The 23,699-nt window shown below is 39.7% G+C and overlaps 1 long non-coding RNA gene across 3 annotated transcripts in view; it reads right to left on the bottom strand.

The window, feature by feature from the left end:
- LOC143652461 (uncharacterized) overlaps positions 1–23,699 on the bottom strand; it is a 151,909-nt gene that overhangs the window by 38,861 nt on the left and 89,349 nt on the right. For all 3 annotated transcript variants that reach the window (XR_013160684.1, XR_013160685.1, XR_013160686.1), the window contains exon 3: positions 2,666–2,767. This is a non-coding gene — a long non-coding RNA (uncharacterized LOC143652461). The remainder of the gene's footprint in view (positions 1–2,665; positions 2,768–23,699) is intronic.

Here is a 23,699-nt window from a genome sequence, read left to right as displayed (position 1 = left end):
GGCAGGAGTCTGTGGTAGGAGAGCTGGAAATGCTGGCTGGGCTCTAACAGAATACAAATATTTCTTGCATAAGGTTGCGGTCTTTTAAATTATACCCCTTTATTTCATAGGGAATAAAATGCATGAGACAATTTAAGCAGACCAGGCAGGGAAGGATCCACAGCTCCCGCTGGGGACTGAACCCAGCCAGACACAAGCACGGCCTGGGCCACGGCAGGGCTGAAGGCCACCACTCTTAGAAACGTGAGTCCCCCTAGCATTGGAGTTAATGAGGCCATTGGTTAACTTACTTTCCTTTCCAGAGATTATCTTGATCAATTTGCATGATGATTATGGAAAAAATTAAAACACTATTCCCAAAGATCAAGTTAATAAAGGCTTTTGAGATTTAGAGCTTCTTGCTGGAGAGAGGTATCTCTTTCTCAGAAAGGGGTGGGGGGAAGCTATAAACTAGTTTAGTTCAGTGAAGCAATGGTGAATTCCTATGCCCCCCCCACACACACACCTTTTTATTTGTAGCAGCTTATACTTCAATTAAACCCTTGAGAACTTCTCTCCCTTAAGAGCATGTAAGAAATTTAATACAAATTCAAAGGGAAATAAAAAGAGCAGGATTGGGGGTAACAAAAATGTCATAATGAAGATGAGAAAAGAATATGAATTTGGAAAATACTCTGGTGGCTGAAAAGCCACTTGCTCCTTCTTCTGCCCAATGACAGATTCTACATTTTTCTTAAATTTAAGAGAAAAATAATTTCTTCTTTGGTGCTTCAAGCCTGCCTAAGAGATAGGTGTCTACAGCGACTCACCTCCCTTCTTAGAAGGAACAAATCTAATCCTTAGATCTCAAAAAAGGCAACAACCTCACATGCAGAGCAATTCCTTTTTAGTTCATTTTTCACACCAGTCCTTTCTTTTAAATACAACCGGATCCTAATTTTTTTTCTGTCTAGATTTGACCTCTCTGATATATAGGGGGAAAAAAATATTTACCTACTTTGGCAGCTGGTTTTGGGGGATGAAACCTGTGTGAACTGTTCACTTCCCACCTCCCCCCTCTGACAGCAGCCCACTCTGTGGGTAGAAGTGGGCAAAAGTCCAGTAAGATAAAGGGGTGAGGGAAGCAAGAACAAACAAGATCTGGGTTCTAAAGGTTTCCCTTCACAGTGCTACTACTAAAAGGGGGCAAAAAAAAAAAAAAGCCTCAAAGATAAGACCCTATCTATTAAGAATTTTGTTATTAGCATCTAAACCTTTTGTTAAGGAATATACAAAAAGAAACTCACCTTGCAAGCCATTCTGAATTTCTCTGTTTCATCGCTTCCTACTTAACCTTGGATAACCCCAAATGTGTAAAGAACACATATCCTTCTTTAATCGCTTACCTGCCTCAGTTTCTACATGCGTTTTTGCTAACATTTGATTAGTTCTCCAGCAAACCCAGAAGGAATGAAATACTGTATTCTTTTTCTTGGTTGACTCAAAGGTAGAAACATTTGAAGAAGACAAAATATACTGTTGTGGTGGCTTTTTACATTTTCTCCATCATTTATCCATTGTCTTTCCATGGACTAAAGTAACCTCTTGTGAAATACAATGCCATTATTTTATGCACTATGATGCCTAATAAAATGAGTTTGAAAATATTTATTGAGGCTGTACTTTGGGCTAAACACTGTACTGAGTCCTCGAGAGGCCATTCCCGGCAGCTGTGAACATACACAGAGACTGAAACCCAGCTGGTTCTCCTCTCACCAAGCCAAACAGCCTGCTTCTGGCTACAGCTGCGGGGAGGAAGGGTTGTCTTTTTGTAATTCGTCTGTCCCAACAGGGTGCAGTTTTCTTACCACCGTATTTGTCAAACGAAGCTCAGAGTGCAAAGGCTTACAAGAGGCTTACAATTTCATGGAAGAGAATTTCAGGGAGGCGTGATGCAAATGATTTGAAAGTGGTCAATGCTTCGCCCTTTTGAGGGTCTATATCAGTTACACTTTTTGGCAGCCTCTGATCGAATGAAGCTCTTTCCCCCTTCTGCCACTCTGCCTCCTTCTTTTAAACGGAATACTTACTTCCCACAGTGGTTGTTGAGGGCAGAGCAGGATGTGTCATATGACACGCTGGCTGTGGTGGGTGCGACACTCTCAGAATTGATTGGTTCTCGCCCCCTCCCTTCCTTCGCCAACTAGGGGCCCAACATACCGAGGCTGCTGTGCTGACCCTCTCAACTCTGTGAGATGGGAATCCTGAACTCCTTTCCCCAGATACAGAAGACAAGGCTCAGAGAAGTGAACAACTTACCCCACGTCACCCAGCCACTAGCAAGTGACCCCCAGACCTCATGCTCTCCTGTGACATGAAGGCTTGGGAACCAAAGGAAGGGTGACAGAAGGGCCTGCCATTGAAGCACTACTGGAGCAGAAACCAGAGCTATTTATCGCTAATCCCCAACCCCTGTCACAGTGCCTGGAACGTGGTAGATTGTCATGAAATGTATGTCGAACAGAACTCAAGAAGGAAGGCTGGAGAACATACAGTTCTTAAGCACAGCTGGGAATAGGGTGAGGCAAGCGAGGCACTGAGGGTTCCTCCCTGCTCTTGAGAAAACCACCCCTGCCTTCCCTTCCCCCACACTCTCCCATCTTCCCTCTAGGGTTTGAGGACTTACGTTTCCAGCTCTCATGAATGGAGGTGGGGGGGATCTCAGAATGCTCCCCGTGATCTCCACATCCACATGCCCGTGGACCCTTCTTCATGTTTGCTGCAACACCTGCACAAAGACGAGAAAACCCTTGAGGAAAGCTCCCCATCCATCTTCCTGGTGGTCTTTCATTTCTTTGCCAATAAGGCGATCTGCTTCACAACACACTTCAATATATTTGACATCTGTCATAGAGCCCAAGTCAGGCATATCTGTCTTCTGTTAAAAGAAGCCATTCTACAGAGACACTTCCTCCACTGTTAGGGTCCCACCAGAAATAATTATTGACATATTGTCCACATGTCCAGCCAACCCTCTTAATAGGAGCCATAAATTACCGGTCCTATCAGAGAAATAAGGTAACACTCACAGGGGCAGAAGGAGACAAAGCAATATTAAAACCTGAAGGGGCAGCTCTAAGCTGAAGTGTTTGGCTTCGAGCAAATTCCTTCCTGTAACATCTTTCCGAAGTTAGTGACTGTGGCAACACACAGCTGTTTCTTTGTGATGAGGCGTGAATTTTCTCAGAGCACTCTATCTAAATGTGTCTCATGTTCTTGCAGAGCCAAAGGAAGTTTTTAGATGTTTGCTGAGGGGCGGTGGTTCTAGGGTGGGCTCAACCCTCTAGGGAATTCCTTATGGGAGGAAATTCTGGTGTTTGGACTCCCGCTAAATCTTACAACACGGGGAAGAAACACCAAGAACTTCTAAGTGATGCTATCTGCTTCCTTGAAAGGCATCCATGGAAAAAGCAGGTGTTAGTTACCCCAAAACCTGCCAAATAGAAAATCCATCACAAGATTACCAAAATCATGGCTGCATTCAGAGTTATCATGGCAACCTGAGCCTCTGTGGGTCAAGTACATGTGACAGAAGATGTAGCCATGCTTCTCCCTTGAATAAGGAGCATGAGTGTAAGTCTGCTTTTGAGACAGCCTCTTTCAGCTGCTCAGGGAGAAAGAAAAGGGTTGACTTTCATAAAGAAAGAAAAATTTTAGAAACATGTGCTAAGTTAGCCATATTTTGGTTGGGATAAAGAATGAGGAGTTCATTTCGAAGATGTTTACAAATGTTTCCTTATGGAAATATCTGCCACAGAAGTGACATTTTAGCAGCTAAGCTGTACCACACTGAACAAGACAAGTTTGCTGAAACAAGTATTTTACTCAGAAGAAAAAGAAACATGTTAGGATACATGCTGCTGCTGATGCTTTTTAGATTGTGGCTCAGCTTCGACACATGAGCAGCCTGAGTACCTACTTGATTGAAAGGTTGGTTGGAGGTGAGGGGAGTTGAGGCATAGAGAATGCAAAGATTAAGAACAAAAGGCATCCTTTATTGGGGTTCCCAGGGTGGACTAATGGAATGTCTGAAAAGCCCTGGTAAGAAATTTCTTCTCTCTGCAGTCCTAAGCCTGTACCTTCCCAAACAGGACTCTTACGAAGATTTGTGTGGGGAGTGAGGCCCCCAAAAATCCAATGGTGGGCACAAGATAATGTTTCTGCTGATAACATTCTTCCTAGGTCCTTCTTTTCATGCGACACTTGCACATGTGCCAGATATTTTTGTTTGCACGCTCATAACCTGCTTGTCCATGTTTAAATGAGAAATGGAGTGTCCTGTTCAAACTGGAATAAATTGTTGAAAGAAATGCAAGTGCTTAAGTGTCTTCTTCAGGACCAGGAAATCATCTGTCATTTGGACTTTGAGTTGGAGCATTCTGAGAAAGAAATTTGTTCTTTACAGTAATGCTGCTAAACTAGGAATAAAGACTGCTGTTGAAAGAGATGCTTTCTCAGTATCTGGATGAGAGATTAACTCTACGAGAAGGAGAGGAAATTGCCTATTTCCCCTTGTCCAATCCACTCAACTCAAACCACCCAAAGCTGTCAGTGGATTTGAAATGAGAGGAAGCAGCTAATTTTATGACCAATAACAACACTGAAGTTTATGGATGTTAAGATAAGGGTGACGTAACTCATGGTTCTAAGTATGAGCAGATCAGTCACACAAATCGCAAAAGCACCAACAATGACAACAGATTCCAAGTCTTTAATGCTCCAGCCCGCAAACGCTCAAGCCATAGAGTGGGTTTATCTTATCCCAAGTGGACATCCATCTCTCTATGAAAGTTACAGTTGTTCTTATTTTCCAGAGTTTGAGCTAGACAAGTCCATGTCAGCACTGACCAAGACTTTCCAGCTTCCCAGTAGATAAAGGACATCTATTTCTGAGCTGAGTGGAGGGGCTGTCATCCCTTAGCTGATGCCATTTGCAGCCCAACAGAGCCTCTGTGTAGTGGTTGCTAACCAGCAGGTCATCAGCAGGCATCCTAAGATCTGCAGAGAGTTGGAGCCTCTCACATGTGCTCACTTTCCCTTTCATGTGTAAAGTACCTCAACACCATGACTCCTGTGAGTTCAGTGTCAGTGAAAGTGAAGTCATGCCAGGAAGGTTGTTCATTTTGCGTTGGCAGCCATTGGGTGATTGACATACTGCAGAACATTAAGTACTTTTCACATCAAGGCTTTGGCATGGAGTTTGCTTTGGGAGTTGGTGGGTTTGGGGAAGAGGGGCACCTATTCCACTGAATGTCATGTGCACACAGCAGCTGTTCTGTGGAAGAGTCATCCTTCCCTTCTTGCCAGATTTTGACATCTTGCCTCATGTCCATGTTTGGAGGGAATATGTGGCTCTTTTAACATCAGTGAGTATAAGGCACCTTATTGTTTCTCCTTGAGTAATGGTTAGGCTCATTGCATAGGCAAAGAGCTGGGTTCTGATCCAAAGATGGCTCTGGTACTCCCTGCCCCAGCAGAAAGAACAAAAAAGACTCCCATCAACAAAGGATGAACTCTCTTGCTTCAACAGTGTTGCTTCCCCATAAAGGTCTGTACAAAACCTCAGCATGTCTCTTTGGATGCTATTTTCAGTTCTGCAATGGTGAGATTTGTTTTCATCCTATTCAGCACAAGAAGCAAATTGACACATGTTTGGGTTTTATGTTAGCAAAGTTCTTTCCCTCGTCTCGCCGAGATTTAAACACACTGAGGCTGTACACCTGCAGTGCATTGGCTTCATCTTCTTAAGCCTAAATCTTCTGCCTGTGGATGGGGAGCGACTGGATACTATCACCCTGATAGCTGATGATAATATTTCTCCATCCATTGTTAAGCTTCCTAAATTTTTTCTTCATTTTAAGAGTGGTTAGCATATCGTTTTCTTAAAACTGTCCTCAATGTGCCTTAGGTAAAGTAAGATCCAAAACTGCATTCAGAGGAGATTATCTTGAACTGAGCTGCTGAGTGACTATCTCAGCCTCACTCAGCCAGTTTCTCCATAAATGTACCTTTATAAACTTCTCAGGGGTAAACTGGGTCACTGGATGTTGTTTCAGAACATCTGGAAAAGGGTCACTCGGGGTAGGCAGGGGGAGGGGGTGCTGGTTAAGCTTTTTGTGCTCAGGGGATAAAATGAAAACAGGGATGTGCCACATACCAAATTATTCTAAAACATCCACTGCTCATTATCTGATTTTACTTCAAATAAGAGGGGTCTGGCAGCAATACAGAGTTCAAACACATGTTACGGCTCCCACACGAGCTTCAGTTTTGGGCAATTGGGAAGCTAGCTCTGGCTGAACTAGCTCTCCATGTCACAAGCCCCACCAAAGCACGTTCTTGAAGACCAAAAACAAGCAGAGGATCAAGCCTTTGGAAACAAGAGACTACAGGTGAGCAGCAAGTCTCCATGCAATAGCCAGGGCATGTTCTCTAGCTCACCGCTATTTCCAGATCAACTGTAAACATGATCTGTAAATCGAAACAACACCCTAGGAAATTGATTGTCCTTCCTAAGCCATTCCATTCATGGCAGCAATCACTGTAGGAAGCGATTCAGACTCTTCAGGTGTGAAAAACCCATCCTTACGCTTCTTGAATTCCATGCCAGGGAACCTAAGTGAATCGAGGAATGTGTTTTATGATTCTCATTTTCCTTAAAATATTAATTAAGAAAACAAATAAGAGCTTTTTCCTTCTTGGGTGTACCAAGAACTAAAGCGGCTGGTTCTCAGTGCCAGCCATATTGCTCTTTACTTCTTGATTAGCGCGGGTGCCAGGTTGTTCCTTCAAATTAAGACAATATGCTAATAGTGGTGAACCGTATTGTCCATCCATCTTCTTTTTGTGATCTGGCTCACATCGAGCTGAAATGAAGCCATTTCTCCTGCCTGTGGCTGATTAAATACAGAGTAAATTCAGATCTCTAAGGAGGCTCTAACGATTCTCCACAGGGCTCGTGTCAGCCCGGCACCTGCAGGCTTCAGCTTCTCCATTTCCATCATAAAATGAAGCATCTGTTTCAGGGAGGTGATATCTCTTTATCATCCAGTGCATTGCTCTGATCAGAGGGGTTGCAGCTCATTGGGCAGACAAAGCTGCTGTGCCACAGGTAATAAATGGTCCCCAAAGAAGTCCTGTTCTCATCAGGGATGAAAAAGGCACCACTTTGAGCAAAAAAATGGTGACTTTGGTAAAAAATTTCCACAGGTCACATCACATGGTCTTCTTTGAATAAAAGCTCAGGAAAAGCATGGGGGATACTTGGCAGTAAAGCAAGCCTTTATTCACTCACTTGTTCATTTATTTATTCATTCATTCAATGAGTATTCCTCAAGCAACATCTGTGAGTACGGTTCATGCCAGGATCTGGAGAAAAGGCATAACAGGACCAACATAGCTCCTGCCTTCTGGGAGCTTACCTCCTAGTGATGGAAACAGATATTAAATAATTAATTACAAATTAAGCACTTAATTACTACTGTGATGAGTGTCTCAAATGAGGAGCTCTGGGAATACATAAAGACGGGTGGGTAGGCTGTTTTATGGGGTTCAGGGATGGCTTCCCAGAGAAATGACATCTTAGCTGAAACCTCCAAGACAAGAAACAGTAGTGAGTTAATAGATGGATGGAAGACCATTTTCAACCAAGGAACCATTGGACATGTTCATAGGTCCTGGGGTAGAAGGGTGATTGTTGTTTGGGCTGTGCAACAAATAGGAAAACACCAGTGAGAAGGAGATGGCTGAAGATGGGGCTGGTGATGCAGGCAGGAATCAGGGGATCCCGCAGAGCTTTAGGCCAAATTAAGGATGCATTATATTTTTAGTCACATCTTAAAGGTGAGAAAACTGGAACTTGGAGGGTATAAGCAGATGGCAAGATCACATAGGTGGCAAGTATCAGAAACAGATCTCTAAGAACCAAACCAGGCCAACCCCAACCCCATGCTCCTTCCTCTGTGTCATGCTACCTCCCCACACACAGATCAAATAGTGACCTGCCAAATATTTGTGACATTTACACGATATTTTAATTTTTCAAACTGTTTGACACTTGGGAGAATTTTTAATTATTCATTGGTAATGTTAAAAAATAGCTCCACTACTCTCAAATGGTCAGAAAATAGAGAGATAAATGGACAGACATATGATAGATTGGATAGATAGATAGATAGATAGATAGATAGATAGATAGATAGATAGATAATAGAATGATATGAAAAATGTGAAGCATGGCAAAATATTAAAATTGATGGGTTGGGCTATTGGAGTTCTCAGTATGGGTTTGGTATTATTTTTTTGCAACGATCCTGTACATTTAAAATTATTTCAAAATAAAAAAGTTTAAAGAAAAGTTAACAATAGCTCCGTTTAAACAATTATAGGATTAAAGATAAATTAGCAGACTTGCCTTGTCTCTTAGGAACAGAACCTAGCACTAAGGTCTTAAAATTAATACTGTTCAAAATTCAAAGACTGAGACCTGGAATTGGATTGATTTGGGTTCCATCCCCGGCTTGTCCACCCACCGACTGTGTCCTCAAGCAAGGTAGGCATGAACCCTGACGTCAGCCTCCCCCTCTGTAAAGTGGACGTGTCAGCACCTACTTCACTTGGTTGTTCTGCAGACTGAATGAAACAGTTATGCAAACCGATCTTTCAAGTTCCTGAGCTGCTCAGTACACATTGGCCACCAGCACCTGCCACCATTGGTGTCTTCTCCATTATCATTCTTGTGATCTTTATGTCATCTCCAAGGATGTCAGTGAACTCAGTTGCCAGGTTGGGGAGACAGGAAACACCTCACCTCTTTCTCCCAGTATGTGCTGTTAAGCCTTTTGCACATGCACAACTCGTGTTCCTGCTCTCACCTTATCCAAGGAAATGTGTACAAATCCCGGCAGGCAGCCAAAGACCAACTCTTGCCTGATAATGTTGCACAGCAATTAAATGCAATCCCATTTGAAAAGGACACAAAGGAATTCCGAAAAGGCTTAAATGACTCTGCATAAGGAGACAATTTGTGGAGAAAGTTTGATTTGAGGCATTTAAAATGTACACGTCCTTCTTTATTTTCATATAAGTGGCGATAACATATGGAAAGACTCCAGTTTGCTTTGAAAGCTGCTTCTTTTGTCTTGGGAGGTATTTGGGGCTTAAAAAATTATCTGAGACAGCGATTGATCATTTTTAACCATGAATGAAGATTATATGTAAAATTACATGAATACAACATACAGGTTCATTTTTTTATATGTTTCCCCTAAAGGCATTTAAAACATCTAAATCTAAGAAGGTATCTAGGCAAGGGTATCTGCTCCCATGATGGTGACAGGTATCTAGAGTTCACCAAAGCACCTGCCACACCCCTACCTGGTGTTGTTTGCCACCAAGTTTGCACAGCAGGTACACAAAAATAACATGTATTAAATGAAATGATGTCTGTAAGACATGCTCCCCTCCCTGTAAAACCAGTGCAGGCACAGACTCAGCCTTTGATATGTGTTAATTAATGCAGTAATGCAACAATAATACTTGAGGATTGAGATGACTTTTTATATCACTCAATTTAACTCCTATATTTTACAGATGATGAAACTGTGGTCCCAAGAGGTCATGAAATTTTCATATTTCACAGCTTCTAAGAACAGAGCCTGCCTGTAATAGCGTGAGGAAGTTCAGGCAATCTGAGATGACCAGAAAGGTCCAGAATGCTTAGCTTCTGCAAAAGTCATTCTTACCTCATGGAACTCTTGTCCTTTCATCATCACATTTATCCCACTGTCATTATTTCATTCTCATCAGTTCCCACTAGATTATATGTTCCTTGAGGGTAGGGACTATGCATGTCTCATTTTTTACCTTATTTCCAGCATCAGCACAGTTCACATGGCATGTAGTATGTACTAAATAAAATATTTGTTGATATTTGAAAACGTATTAGCAAATAGCACAATGCCAAGAGACTAGCCAAAATGTTAACAAGTCTATTGCCCAAAGGAACAATGTAGCGTTGTCACTACTGTAGCCAATCAATTCTCATTACAACTTTCTGCCTCTCTGAGAAATGAGTGAGATCAGGTAGGTGTTAAGTAAGGATAATCCAGCAACGCTAGGGCTAATCCTGAAGTCTAAGAGAGGACTGCTACACACTTCAGGCAACCTGGAGACCACTGTCAGCTAGAAGACCCATGATCACAGCCATCCATTTGGAAACCTCATTGCCAATCACGCTGAGGTTTGCTCATAATTGTGTTGAATGTAGTTTGATACATCCCTGCGGTCCTGGAGGCAGGTGCCAGTGGTGGTAAAGGAACCCTCTGTGTCTGTAGGAAGACTCCTATGGACTGTCACTAACCCAACACATGAATTCAAGCACACCAGTTGTCAGAAGCCCATTTCTCCACCATGTTTGCATGGTAACCTTCTGTCTTAGCTTGTTAAGCCTGCTGTATTAAAGTACAGCAAACTTGTCAACTCAAAACAACAGGAAATGTATTGCTTCACAGTTCTGGAAGCTAGAAGTTCAAAACCAAAGTGTCAACAGGACTGCACTCCATCTGAAACCTATACGGGAGAATGCTTACTTTTTCTTCTAGCTTCTGGCATTTGCTGGCAATCCTTGGCATTTCTCAGCTTGTAGATATATCACTCCAATCTCCGCCTTCTCCATCTTCATGTGGCCTTCTACTGGTATCTGTGTCTGTGTCTGTGTTCAAATTTCCTCTTCTTATCAGAATACCAGTCATATAGGATTAGAGTCCACAGAATCCCAGTTTGGCCTCATCTTAACTAATCACATCTTCAAAGACCTTATTTCAAAATAAGGTCGCATTTACAGGAGTAGGTGTTAAGACCTGGACATGTCTTCTGGAGGGACACAAATAACACTCTTTTCCCTCAAAATAAAGCATCCAGGGGGTGCATGGGTAGTTTAGTGGTTAGAGCCCCCGCCTTCCATGCGGGAGACCTGGGTTCAATTCCCGGACCATACCCAATATAAATAATACCCAAAATAAATAATAAAATTAAAAAATAAAGCATCTAGCTGCAGCACATTGGAAATGGAAGGGATGAAAGACATGGGAGGAATTACAAATCACTCATGTACTCTGAAGTTCAAGTTCATCATAAAATAAAAATCATAAGATCTGCCCAGTTCACCAGCTTGTTGTCACAACCACATGAGATCATAAACAGACATCTTCAGGAATGTAAAGTTTAGACAATTACAAACTGGGATTTTATTTCTTTAGACGTGCACAAAATTGTTTTATTATATATCCTTGTAAAGGGATCTGACAGAGAACACACCAAAGCACAAATTAAATAATCTTTGTTTCATTGATTTGAGAGGTCCTCAGGTTATTTTGCTCAAACCAACATAGAGAGTTTTACATTTTTAGAAGAGTCAAATAAAGAATATATAAACTTTGTCCTTTTTAGGGGACAATTCTCCATGAGTTAATTCAGAATCAGGCATTATAAATCTGGATTAGAAAAATTGTCCCAGATTGCACATCTGTCTCTATTCCTCCTTTTTTCTGGGTTATTCCATATATCTACAAGATCACAGGCTGGACTGACAGACAGACAGAGCAAAAGGCTTGTATTGACTAAAAGTTGTTTTTTCTTTCCTTATCAAAAAAACAGGCATATTTGACATGTTGCCAAAACTGTTCAAAGTGGATTATATCTACATCTGACTTTGTGGTAAAATGCAAAGGCAAAACTCTCTGAATTTTAAAAACAAAAGTTTCTTTCTTATTTCAGAGTTCAGGGCAGAGAACGACCTTCCCAGACTCTCAGATGTTCTACAGCTTGACTATTAGAGGGACCTAAAATATATTTATTGTTGTTGTAGCTCAAAACTTCCATTCTACTACATTTGAACACTGATTTGGAGATTACTGAAATAGCAGCAGCGGCATTGCCAATAAGATCCTATAACCTTAACACAAAGTAAATATGAAAGCAGAAAAGAAATGTAACCTTTTTAAAGTTCTCTCTATGCAAATATCATGCAGAAGTCACTCACTTCTAAACACTCCCACGCCTCTTCAATATCTGAGCCACCCTGAAAAGTCATCATGGCAAACTTGTTATTTTGATCTTTCACAGATTTCTTTAAATTACTGTTCAGTTTCTGTGATGGACTCTGTGCCTACAGCCACCAACTATTAGTAGCAAATTTAACAGTCAAATATAGTCCTGAGCAGAAAATTACGAAAGAAGCTTTTTATAAAACTTTTGGGTCTATCGACATTTTGAGACCGAATCCTCGCTCTGTGCTCAAGCCGTCTTCTAAAGGGATCCATTAAAATGAAATAAATTAACAGTAGAGGAACTTAAGCAGGGACAGGATTTGTGAGTCCACAAACCCACCACTCTGCTGCCCCAAAAGCATGTGTTTGCATGAGTCCATGTCCAACAGCGTTAGGGGTTTGGACTGAAAGAGAAGAACCTTGGAGCTGCAGCTGTCATGGATGTCAGAGAGATAGAGAAGGATGCTGTTTGTTCACCAACCAGCACCAGAAACTGTTTGCCACCCTATAAAGACAGACACTGGGGCTGTTTTGATGGAAACCATTAGGAGACTCAGGTCCAGACTATGTTGGCTCCAAGCCAACGTGATGAATTGTGATGCACAGAAGAGTTTCCCTCCCTCAGCCCCAGATGTCATGCAGATCTGACTCTCCACCATAAAAGACAGTACAGAACTAACAAGCCCAAGAGAGCCCCGTTGGAGTCATACAAGAGACCAGAGCGGGCACAGGCAGTCCTGCCGTGTCCGTGGGAGGCTCTGCTACAACTAGAACTTTTATTTATTTACTCTTCATTATACTGTATTTTATTTATTATATATCACAAAGTTTGCCATTTTAACCATGTTTGCATGTACAACACAGTTCAGTCTCATTTACTACATGCACAATGGTGTGCTACCATCAGCAATATCCATTACCAAAAGTTTCCCATTACCCCAAACAGAGATTCTATACCCATTAAGCACGAATGCCCCATTCCCCTCCTCCCCCAGCACCCGTAACCTCTACTCTACTTTCTGTCTCCCAATTTGCTTTTTCTAGATATTTCATACAACTGGAATCATATAATACTTGTCCTTTTGTGCCTGGCTTGTTTCCCTTAGCGTAATGTTTCCAAGGTTCATCCACATAGCGGCATGCATCAGAACTTCATTCCTTTTTATAGCTGAATAATAGTCGATCAAATGTTTATCCATTCATATACCCTTGGATACTTTAGATGCCTCCACCTTTTGCCGTGTCATTCTATCTAATCATTAATCAATCAATCCATTGATCTATCCATCTGTCTATATGTCTGTCTGTCTGTCTAGCAATTCATTTTATGAACACTGGAGTGTAGATTATAAACACTGTGTTCTTTGAACACTCAATACTGCTATGAACATTTCTTAAGAACAAAGATAATCACTTACGCAGCCACCATAAGTGCATTTATCAAGTTCAAGAAATTTAACATTGATATAAAGCTTAAAGTCTACATTCCAGCTTTATTCATATGCTCCAAAATGCCCCTTTTGGCCTTTTCTCTTTCTTTGCTATTTCTAATCCAGGACACATATTCCATTTAATTGGCATTGTCTCTTTCATTGCGCTTTTTCTTTTTTTAATTATAGTAACATATATGCAACAAAAATTTTCCCATCTCAACCACTCGCAAGCATACCCTTAATGTGACTAAACACATCGAAAATATGGCCGTCACCCCACCACCTTCCATTACCAAAATTTCTCACCACTACAACAGAAACAGAAATCCTATACTCAATTGCACTAACTTTCCATTTCCCTGGTGTCTGTCTCCTGGCAATCTGTACTCTACTTTCTAGCACTCTTGCTATCTCCATTTTAAAGGTGAAAAACTAAGAGCACAGAGAAGTTAAGTAAATTGTCTAAGGCCACAGCTAATCAGCCAAAGGTGATTAAGCAGTTCTTTAGGTCCTCGCGCAAATGTAGTTGCAGATAAAAGACTTGGGCTGAAATTCATAAATTACAGTCTAGTTATGGTATGTGATCCAGATGACCTAACATTTGAGCATGCCACTTTTTATTTATTGAAGCAAAAATGCATGTATATGTGTGTGCATAGAAACACATACAAAAACAAAAACAAAAACATTCGAATATCTAAAGATAGGTCAGATATCCTTGAGCTAGCACCTAGATGTGTTCTCTTTATTAAAAAATGATTCTGACCAAGTCATATGATTTTGTTATGCAAAGGCTCTTTCTGGCATAAAGTACTAAATGTTTGAGCAATGAGTGTATGCTCTTCTCTGAGGCAATATTTGCCTTACTTTCTTGGTGCCTTACTCAGAAACCTTTTGTTTATAGGTGACAAAAAGCGAACTCAATCCAGCTGCAAACAAAAGGGGAATTGATTGGTTCACATAACTAAAGAATCCAGAGTAGCTCTGGTTTCAAGCATGGGCTGTATCTTGGGATCCTGGGACTCGGGTTGTGTCTTTATATCCATGTCACTGTCACCTTAGCTCTACTTTTCTTTGCCGTGACTTCTTTCTGGTTCAGACTGTCTCTACCAACAGTTACTGATTTGCATATTGTTAATCCAGGAATGAGAGCACCTCTTTCCTTATATTCTCAAAAAAAGGTACCAGGTGGTGCAACTGTGCTCAGTGGCAGAATTCTCACCTGCCATGCCAGCGACCCAGTTCGATTCCCGGTGCCTCCCCATGCAAATAAAAAAGATGCCAAGGAGGTCTTGGATTGGCCCAGCTTGGACCACACACCCAACCCTGAACCAATCACTATCACCAGAGGAATGAGGCAACTAAACAGCCTATCAAGAACTAGAAGGAAGAGGAAGGGAGGAAAGGGAGAAGGAAGAATGGAAGGAGACTGGTGGTTTAAAGCTGTATGTTCTTAAATCTAATACGTTCCTGTGGGTGTAAACTTATTATAAAAGGACCTTTTAATGAGGTTAATTCAATTAAGGTATGGCCCAGCCCAATCAGGATAGGTATTAATACTTTCACTGGAGTACTTTATAAGAGGAATGAAATTCAGACAGAGAGAGAAAAAGTCACAGAAACAGCAGCCAGAGGCTGAGCATCAGTGAAACTTGGGTAAGCATGGAGAAACCAGGAGACACCACCATGTGCCTTGACATGGGACAAGCTAAGGACCAAAGATCATAGGTAGCCAGGCCCAGAAACAGTCTCTGGAGAGAAAGCATCATTTTTATGATCCTTTGATTTGGAGATTTTCATGGTACGAAACTGTGACCTAATAAATTCCCATTGTTTAATCAGACCCGTTTCATGGTATTTGCTTGAGCAGCCTCAGAAACCAAAACAGAGACATTATGATAAATACAAAGGTGTCTTGCTGATTTTATCTCCGATGTTATCTCAAATATTTATCTTCTAGAAAAGCAAACAAATTAATAGATCATTCCATCCTCTCCTTTACATTATGTTCATTCTTTGTACCTACCATATTTATGGTAAAGAAAATGCGCACGGGACTTTAAAGAAGGCAAGGTTTGTATGGATGGTGCTATTCAGGAAAGAAGTTGTTTCTTTCCCTGCTTCATTATACTTGATGACATTTATGATTAATACCATGGCAACACTTAATTTTGCCATTCCAATAATTCCACATTCATCTTTAAGTTTCTGGATTAACAAAGTGATGCTACAAAACATTCCCCCTTACACATGTATAATTTCTTTCTTGGATTCTAGGAAAATGATGGGAGTTTCCCTGTGGTCCTTTCTCACACAGTAATATCCTTCTGACCTTTTGCATACAAAGGTCCCATTGATGGAAAGACCAGCTTCTCTTATGTGCAGGGCCAAAGGTTTGGGGATCCAGGAAATTCTCAACTGGTTTAACAAGAATAAGCACCATACCTACTGAATGCTCTACAGTAACCAAGTCACAAAAATTGGGTCATCAATGAGGATTGGGGAAAACTGGGGAAGTGTTTTCAGACAACTAAGCCCTGAGGAGATTGAGAGCTCAGATGGAAGAAAATGAGCATCTCAAGCCATTCTGCTTCATTCCAGTATCACATTTTATCTATGACTTTTTCCCACCCTCAGCATAAACTGAGAGAGGGTGGGGGAGAGATCTAATGGAGAGTCATTCCACAGCTATACAGCTGTCTGTCCTGACACCCTGACCGTGCAGCTCCCGTAGCACTATGGGCTCTGTAGCTCCTCCCCCTTCCCTTGACTTTCTTTTTGACCTGTGATTTTTCCTTTAGACTCAGAAACAGAATGCTGGGTAATGCATGCTCCTTAATTCACAGCACACTATCATTTTAAATTAGTGCCAAGCCCTTCATTAATTTATTTATTGCCTTTACACCCTTTACATCCACTTCTCATTTCCATCCCTCAACCATTAACAACTGAACAATTCTGTTTGACAATATTCCACGTCTTTGTAAAATATATAGTGTATCACCGCTCTGAGCATATACATACTTTTTTATATTGGGGTTTTAATTTACATTAATGATGTCTATGGTCTTTTTTTCCCACAATTTTAAGGATGTATCCACTTTGCTTCACACTACTACATGGTATTACACAGTAAGCCTACCTGATCTCACATTATCCATCCTTCCCACAACCACAAGCAACACATCCTCATCCACCCCTCAGGTATTTCTTTGAGAACCTCTGTGGGCTCTACTCCCAGGAATGGAATGGCTGGGTTCATGGCGATGTGGCATTGCTCTCCCTCTGACCTCCCTGTATTAATTACTCCAGGGAGCACATGTCGTGACAACATTGTCGGGTGCATATCATATAAATATCAATTTTCCCATCCAAGAGACTATGAGGCTCAAAACTATTAAATGATGTGCCTGACTTCACATAGCTCATTAAGTGGTGGAGTCAAGATTCAAAGCCAAGTGTCTCTGACTCCCTTGTTCGTACCCTTCCATGGAGATCTTTGGATTCAATGGTCTATGCCAGAGGCAGCCAGGACTCAGTGCAAGCCCTCTTGTAAGAAGGCCAGAAAAAAGTATTCCTTCCTTCATAAGTCATCCACTCTGCCAATTGCCTTCAGGTCGGCTAAGAGCTGAAGACGAGACTTGGCCAAAATGGCCCAGCTTCCCCAGGCTGGGGGAGGCAGGACTATGTAATCCAAGGTGAGAGAAAGCCCCATTGGCTGCAGGCCAGGCCAGCTTCGCCCCCCTCACAGCCCTAATGATGTCAGATTAACAGCTGCCATCTGGCAATAGAGTCTCTTCATGTAAACTGTAACCCCCTCCGGGTGAATCACCAATGTGTCCAAACCCAGCCAGGCCCTTTGCAACTTTGATGACTCTATTAAGGAAGATGAAAATTGAGGTATGCCAAATACAGATTAAATGGCATCTTGGTAATATGAATATCTCTGAATTGCTAACTACTTACTTAGACTGCCAAGTGACTAATCCTGGGGAAGGCCGAGCAATTTTTACTGAGGATTTGCTACTTGCCACTCCCAGGGCTTTGTTGATTGCATCGAAGTAAATACTTTACTAAATGGAACCCCAGAAAGTGGCTTCCTCAGTAGAAGTCACTTCCTTTCAGCGATTCAATTTCTTAGTATTCTGAAGTTCCAAATTTAGAACAAACTCTAACAAGATGAGCAAAGAATACATCGGGGGAAGAATTATGTCAGGGAATGTGTTGTTCTGGCATTTGTTTGTGCATTGTGGATTAAACATGGTTGATAAAATTAGCAGGAAGGAAAAGACAAAAGTGACATGATACAGAGGGAAGTTTACAAACCATAAGTCACTCTCTGGCTTTCTTTCGACTTCTGCCTTTAACTCACAATTATGTATACATATATAAAGTCCTCTGTGCTAAGTGCTTTAATACATTAATTCATGTCATCTCCACAAGGTAGACTTTGCCATTCCCATTTTCCATTCGAGAAAATTAAGGCTTTAAAAGCACGAGTAATTGTCTGGGGTGAAACATCTAGCACCTGGCCAAGCTGAAACTCAACCCCAGGTCTTTCCATGTCCAAAGTTGGCGTGATCTTAAAGATATGCTATAGTACAACTTCCAAATTTTAGGGAGGTACAAAGAATTTTGAGAAGATTCCAAGGATTATTTCTAAAACAAATGAAAGCCATCCCCAATAGGAAAGTTATTAAAATTTCATTTTCTTGAATACAAAGGTCAAACTTGAAGAGTGGGAATAGGGTTCATTAGTGAAGATCTTCTGTGAATAATTTGCTGACGAAAGTGTCCTCTAATTTAGCTGGAATTGTAAGAAAGTCTTTTCCTGGCAGTCACAGAATGGACTTTGAAACCTCTGAGAATTCCATCTAGCCACAGATGTCTGTAAATCTCCTTATTGCTTAATCATAAGAGGCCAAGGGCATGAATTAGTGGGGTGACAGATGACATAAATTGTGTGTTGTATGAAAGTTATCTATACACATCTTTAGAAAGCCCCATGCTTTCTTCTTTCTCTTAAAGTGCATTTTCCATTCACTTAGTTTGATAGATGAACTAAACATTGGTTCTAAAATATCAGATATACTGTACCTGTTTCAATTAGATGCATAATTGTGGTGGGACTGTTATTGTTTACTTTTCACACTATCACTGGCAACTTTAATTTTTGTTTAAGTTCTTGATATCCCTTTCTGGAAAAACGAATGAGAGCACATTCTCTATTTTTCCAGTTAACAGCGCCATTATCATTCCACCGATTCTCAATCAGCTAAATTTTATTGTCGTTCTGAATCTCTTCTCTGTCTTTTGTGAGGCATTCATAAACTTATGCAGTCTTCTGCTTCCTCAATGGAGAAAATTTTATAGAAACTACCATAAACGGTGTATAATTGTAAGTGGCTTTAAAAAGCCATATGGAAGTATGAAAAATCTTCCTTTTTGTTTCCATCTTTCCTAAATATTCTTTAGCTTTGTGTTTTGCAATACCTTTTGCACCCAGCTTCAGTCAAAATTGCTGTTGGCCATTTGCCAGTTTGAAATGTCCTACAAAATGAATTGCTTCTTTTGTAAATAAGGAAAAAACTCAGTAACTTTTGAAAATATTGCTTTGCAATACTGTGCTGGAGTTATAGCCAGCCAGTAGCACTTTCTAGGGGCAAAAGAGTTCGGTGAGTTTATTGTCTGTTCAGCATGTATAAATCATGATCTAGGCAATATTTTGTGCTTGCCTTCGTATCTTCCAGTCGCTGTAGTTTGAGACATCACAAACATTCTTTCAGGAAAGAATCACATATTTCCTATGTCAGGATGGCCTTTCATTTCGGGTTAAACTTTCAAATGGCACCAGAATCAGATGGAAATTGGGTCAAATTCTTAACCATTGATTTCTTAGCTGAGGCTTAATGAGGACACCATGATTTGTAAGTGAATGAGTTCACCCCCTTTTATTGGCTTCTCTTTGTTACCACTTATTTTAAGAAGTCAATTTATTCCTCTTACAATTTAAATGCCAATCTTTTCTAACATTATTCCTCAAAATAATTTGTGATTTGGGCACTTTTCATCCTCTCTCTTTCCCATATCACCCTGTATCTTTCAGAAGAAAGATTTCTGTAAATGGCACATCAAGGACAAACACTGAAGCTGAGAGATCATTCTTAAACCAACAAGTTTGTCAAAATTAACCCAATAATGCAGCATAAGGCAATTTATTTACAGGGTGCATGTAATTAATAGTGTTTTGTAATTTAAATGGGCTTAGAAATAACCATGGAATCACACTAAAGGGAAATTTTTTAAGTTCACATTTTAAAAGAGAAAACATTCTCTAATTTTTCCATTGAAACACAGTAGAATCATATATGTATAGATCACTATGAACCACTATGTAAGATTATTAAAATAAACTTTTTTCCAATACTTTTCTTCCCAATATAAGATTCTTCTTAAATCATGTATCTTAATATAATATTCTAAGCTATGAGGATAGAAAGAAAAAACTTTATTAAAAAGAGGGACTATTTAAGGTAGGATTTGGATTGATGGTCAATTAAAACTTCCAATCATGATATGGATTCTTTTTTATTTCACCTCTGAAAATTAGTTGGAATAAAATATGCTATGCCAGGATAAGGGCAAGAAATTGCCATTAAGTGTGAACCAGAGACATCCAATCTCTCCATTCTAATGAAAATGCAATCAGTCATCTATATTGAGAAGAAAAGACAAAAACACGCAAAAGACTCAAATATTTGGGAAATTTTCATTAAAATCAGCTCATGTGCAAATTATAATGAGAAGAACTGAACTAATCAATGAATGAAATGTAAATAGCAGCAAGTTTTGCTGATTTTAAGTCTCCCTCCCACAGACTTTTGTCTATCATCGTACAAAAAAAAACAGCTTAAATGTCCATTTGAATTCATAAGAAAAGCATAAAACACCTTGGCCCTCCTTAGAGACAATGCAAAGAATAATAAGGGCTACTCCGAATCACTATATAAATTTATAAAATAATGCAAACACTCCATAACACACTTGGCCGAAGCATAGCCAAACAATGAACATAGATATGTTTTTGAGAACCTAACAGAGAGGAGGCATGATGATTCTTTATATTTTGAGATCAGACGAGAAAAGATATTTCCCCTTAAAGCCAAGTTTCGTCTTGGGAAAGACGTAATTCTAAAGACCAAAGCCTAATATTCCAGAAGCTAGGGATTACACAAAGAATCAGAAGGTTATAGTTTGGATGGAAATTCTAATTGAAACCAACATTTACAGATGCCACTACAAAAAAAAAATATATGTTATCTTGAAGAATATTAAAATTAATCAATTCTTAGGCTTTTACCCCTGTATGAGTGTGTGCGTATGTGTGTGTGTTAATACAAATGTTTTCTACAACTAAACATGGCCACAAAACCCCTTCTCCTTTAGGAGCTGGTGTATTTTTGCTTTCATCTGTGGCACTGTACATATTTCTGTAGTTGTGAACAACGACTTTTGATTAAAATCTGTCAGATTTATCTTTTTAGCAGGAGAAAATATATATATATGTTTCTCCAGAAAGGAAATCAATGTGTCTTTATGATAGATGCAGAGTGGCAAGGTGGATACTGTCGCTTTAAGTGATGAAGCAGAAAAACAGGATAGACCTACAGCTATCACCATTGGCAGCTGGCATCATTGTTGGGAAGCAAAGCCCCATTTAAATCTTAGAATCCTTACTAATAGTAGAGTCTTACAGTCACTGACCTAATAGTCCTTAGTCCAACTGGTTAAGGAACAAAGTCTTGAGTCTGAGGCATCCATAGTTTGCTTTGTTTAAATTTCTTTGACAATATCTTTTAGCCAGCCCTCTTTCCTGTTGCTCTTTGCACCATGAGAAAGATTACTCCCCAGCCCAGAGAAAGGCACCAGTCTTCAAGGTCCCATAACTGTACTTGGGAATCTCCTTTCTCAAGGCAAAGGAAGAAACCTTGAAAGCCACTCCCAGACTCTGCCAGAGACCAATGTAACCTGAAGCGTTCTCAAAGGGATGTCTTGGAAAGTAATTCTGTGGTAAAAATATGTCTAGAGATCTCTTCTCTCCCCTTGGGATTCACTGCTCTCCCCAGGATTTCAAAGGTTCCAGATAGAGTTGTGCAGGTTGGAAAAGAAAGCTTCTGCCTTTGCACTGTGCAATTGGAGTTTCCCCATTCAGAAATGGTACACCACATGACTAAACCCGAGAAAAGGAGACTGAGCACAGTCGCTTTTGCCACACAAGTATTGGTGCCTCTGTGGTCACCTAAACCCAGAAAAAACATTCTAAGCTGTATCTATGAATTCACACAGTTCATAGATTAGCAATATCTATGAACTCTTATAGTTAAAGCCAATGTATCTCTTGTCCCATGGATGAAATCTTCTAGTAAAGTATTTGAGGTATTTGGGGCTAATGTCAATGATTGGTTCTATGCATAAGTCCCTCTCCCTACCTAACTTCCTTTAAAGTAATATGTTGATTTTTATCCCTTAATCAGTGAATGGTTCCAGACATCACTCTATTGATATGAGTGCGTGAGTATGTATTTCCTTGCATATTAACCCAGACCTAATTAAAGTATTAAATGACGTCCAGCCAAGAGTTTGAAACATACTAAGTCCTCATCACAGGTTCACTCCTTATTTATCATTTGTCTCTTCAACTTGCATAGGCCTCAAATTAAATAAATAAATAAATAAATAATACATTTGCCTAAAGCTAAATGATTCACTTTTCCCCAAATGTCCACCTCTATCCTTGCCCCATTCCTGCAATCTCCAAACTTCAAAAGTTAGAGCTGAACACAAATTAAGAATTCATAGTCCACGCACTTTACCCAACTGGAAGCCTTCCCTTAATTTATATAAGTTGAAATGACCAAGATACATTATTACATTCCAGTAATGGACTCTATCTAGTAATGTCATGTGCTTTTGAAACACTGATGAATTTAATTTTCTAGTTTGTTTATAATTCTGGCATCAATATTCATTGTTGAAATTGATCTTCAAATTTTGTACTGTCTTTAACAAGTCTTGACATTAAGGTAAGCTATCATCACAAAATAATTTTACTCTTTCCCTTTTTGTGATCTAATAGCGCTTAAATAACACTGGAATTGATTTTTAAAGACCACACTGAAATGATTTGTAAAACTATCTGAATCTGGTGACTTTGTAATGATAGGTCTTTCACTTTTCCAGACTCTCCTGTAAAATTGATCTGTTCACATTTTCTACCTCTTCATTCTTAATTTTAAGAGTTGGTATTTTTGTTAGGAAGTCATCTGTTGCCACTTGGTTTTCAAATTTATTCTACGGAGTTACACATAATATCCAGTAGTTAGTTTTCTCATCTTGTCCATATCTGTGGTTTTATTTCCTTTCTCATGCTTTGTTATTTGCACTTTCTCTCTCTAATCAGGCTTGTCAGGAGTTTATTTCATCAGTCTTTTCAAATAAGCTACTTTCGATTTTATCTATCCCTTTTTATGTTTATTTTCTGTTTCATTAGTTTAGCTTTTATCTTTATTAATTTCCTTCTTCTACATTCCTCTGCTTTATTTTGTTGTTTTTTGTATTTAAGTTGAGTATTTTACATTTATTTTCTATTCTTCTTTTAATCATAAAGGCAATTTATGGATGTAATATTTTGTCTGAGTATAAAAGTGATTTGACTATCTTATATATTACGAAGAATTCTTATTTTCATTACTCTCTAGATACTTAGTAATTTTAATTCGGTTTTCCTCTTTAATCCAAGGCTTATTTAAAAGAAGTGTGTCTTAATTTTAAGAATTTGTCAAGTTTTTACGTTCATTTATAGTTTTGTTGGGCAGAATGTTGAGAAGTTTTGCATCTATATTCATTATAGAAATTGAACTATACATTTCTTTTCTGGTAGTGTCTTTAGTATTAGGGTGATGTTGGCTTTATAGAATGAGGTAGGCAGTGTTCCTTCCTTCTCAGGTTTTTGAAAGAGTTTGAGTAGTAGTAATTTTTCTTGGAATTTTTCTTGGAATGATTCGTAGAATTCACCTGTAAAGTCATCTGGTCCTGGGTTTTTCTTTGCTGGGAAGTTTTTTGATGACTGATTCAATCTCCTTAGTTATAATTGGTCTGCTGAGACCTTCTATTTCCTCTA

This window comes from Tamandua tetradactyla, chromosome 12 (genome assembly GCF_023851605.1).
Source record: "Tamandua tetradactyla isolate mTamTet1 chromosome 12, mTamTet1.pri, whole genome shotgun sequence".
NCBI lineage: Eukaryota > Metazoa > Chordata > Mammalia > Pilosa > Myrmecophagidae > Tamandua > Tamandua tetradactyla.
This window is presented reverse-complemented; position numbering and strand designations above follow the sequence as displayed.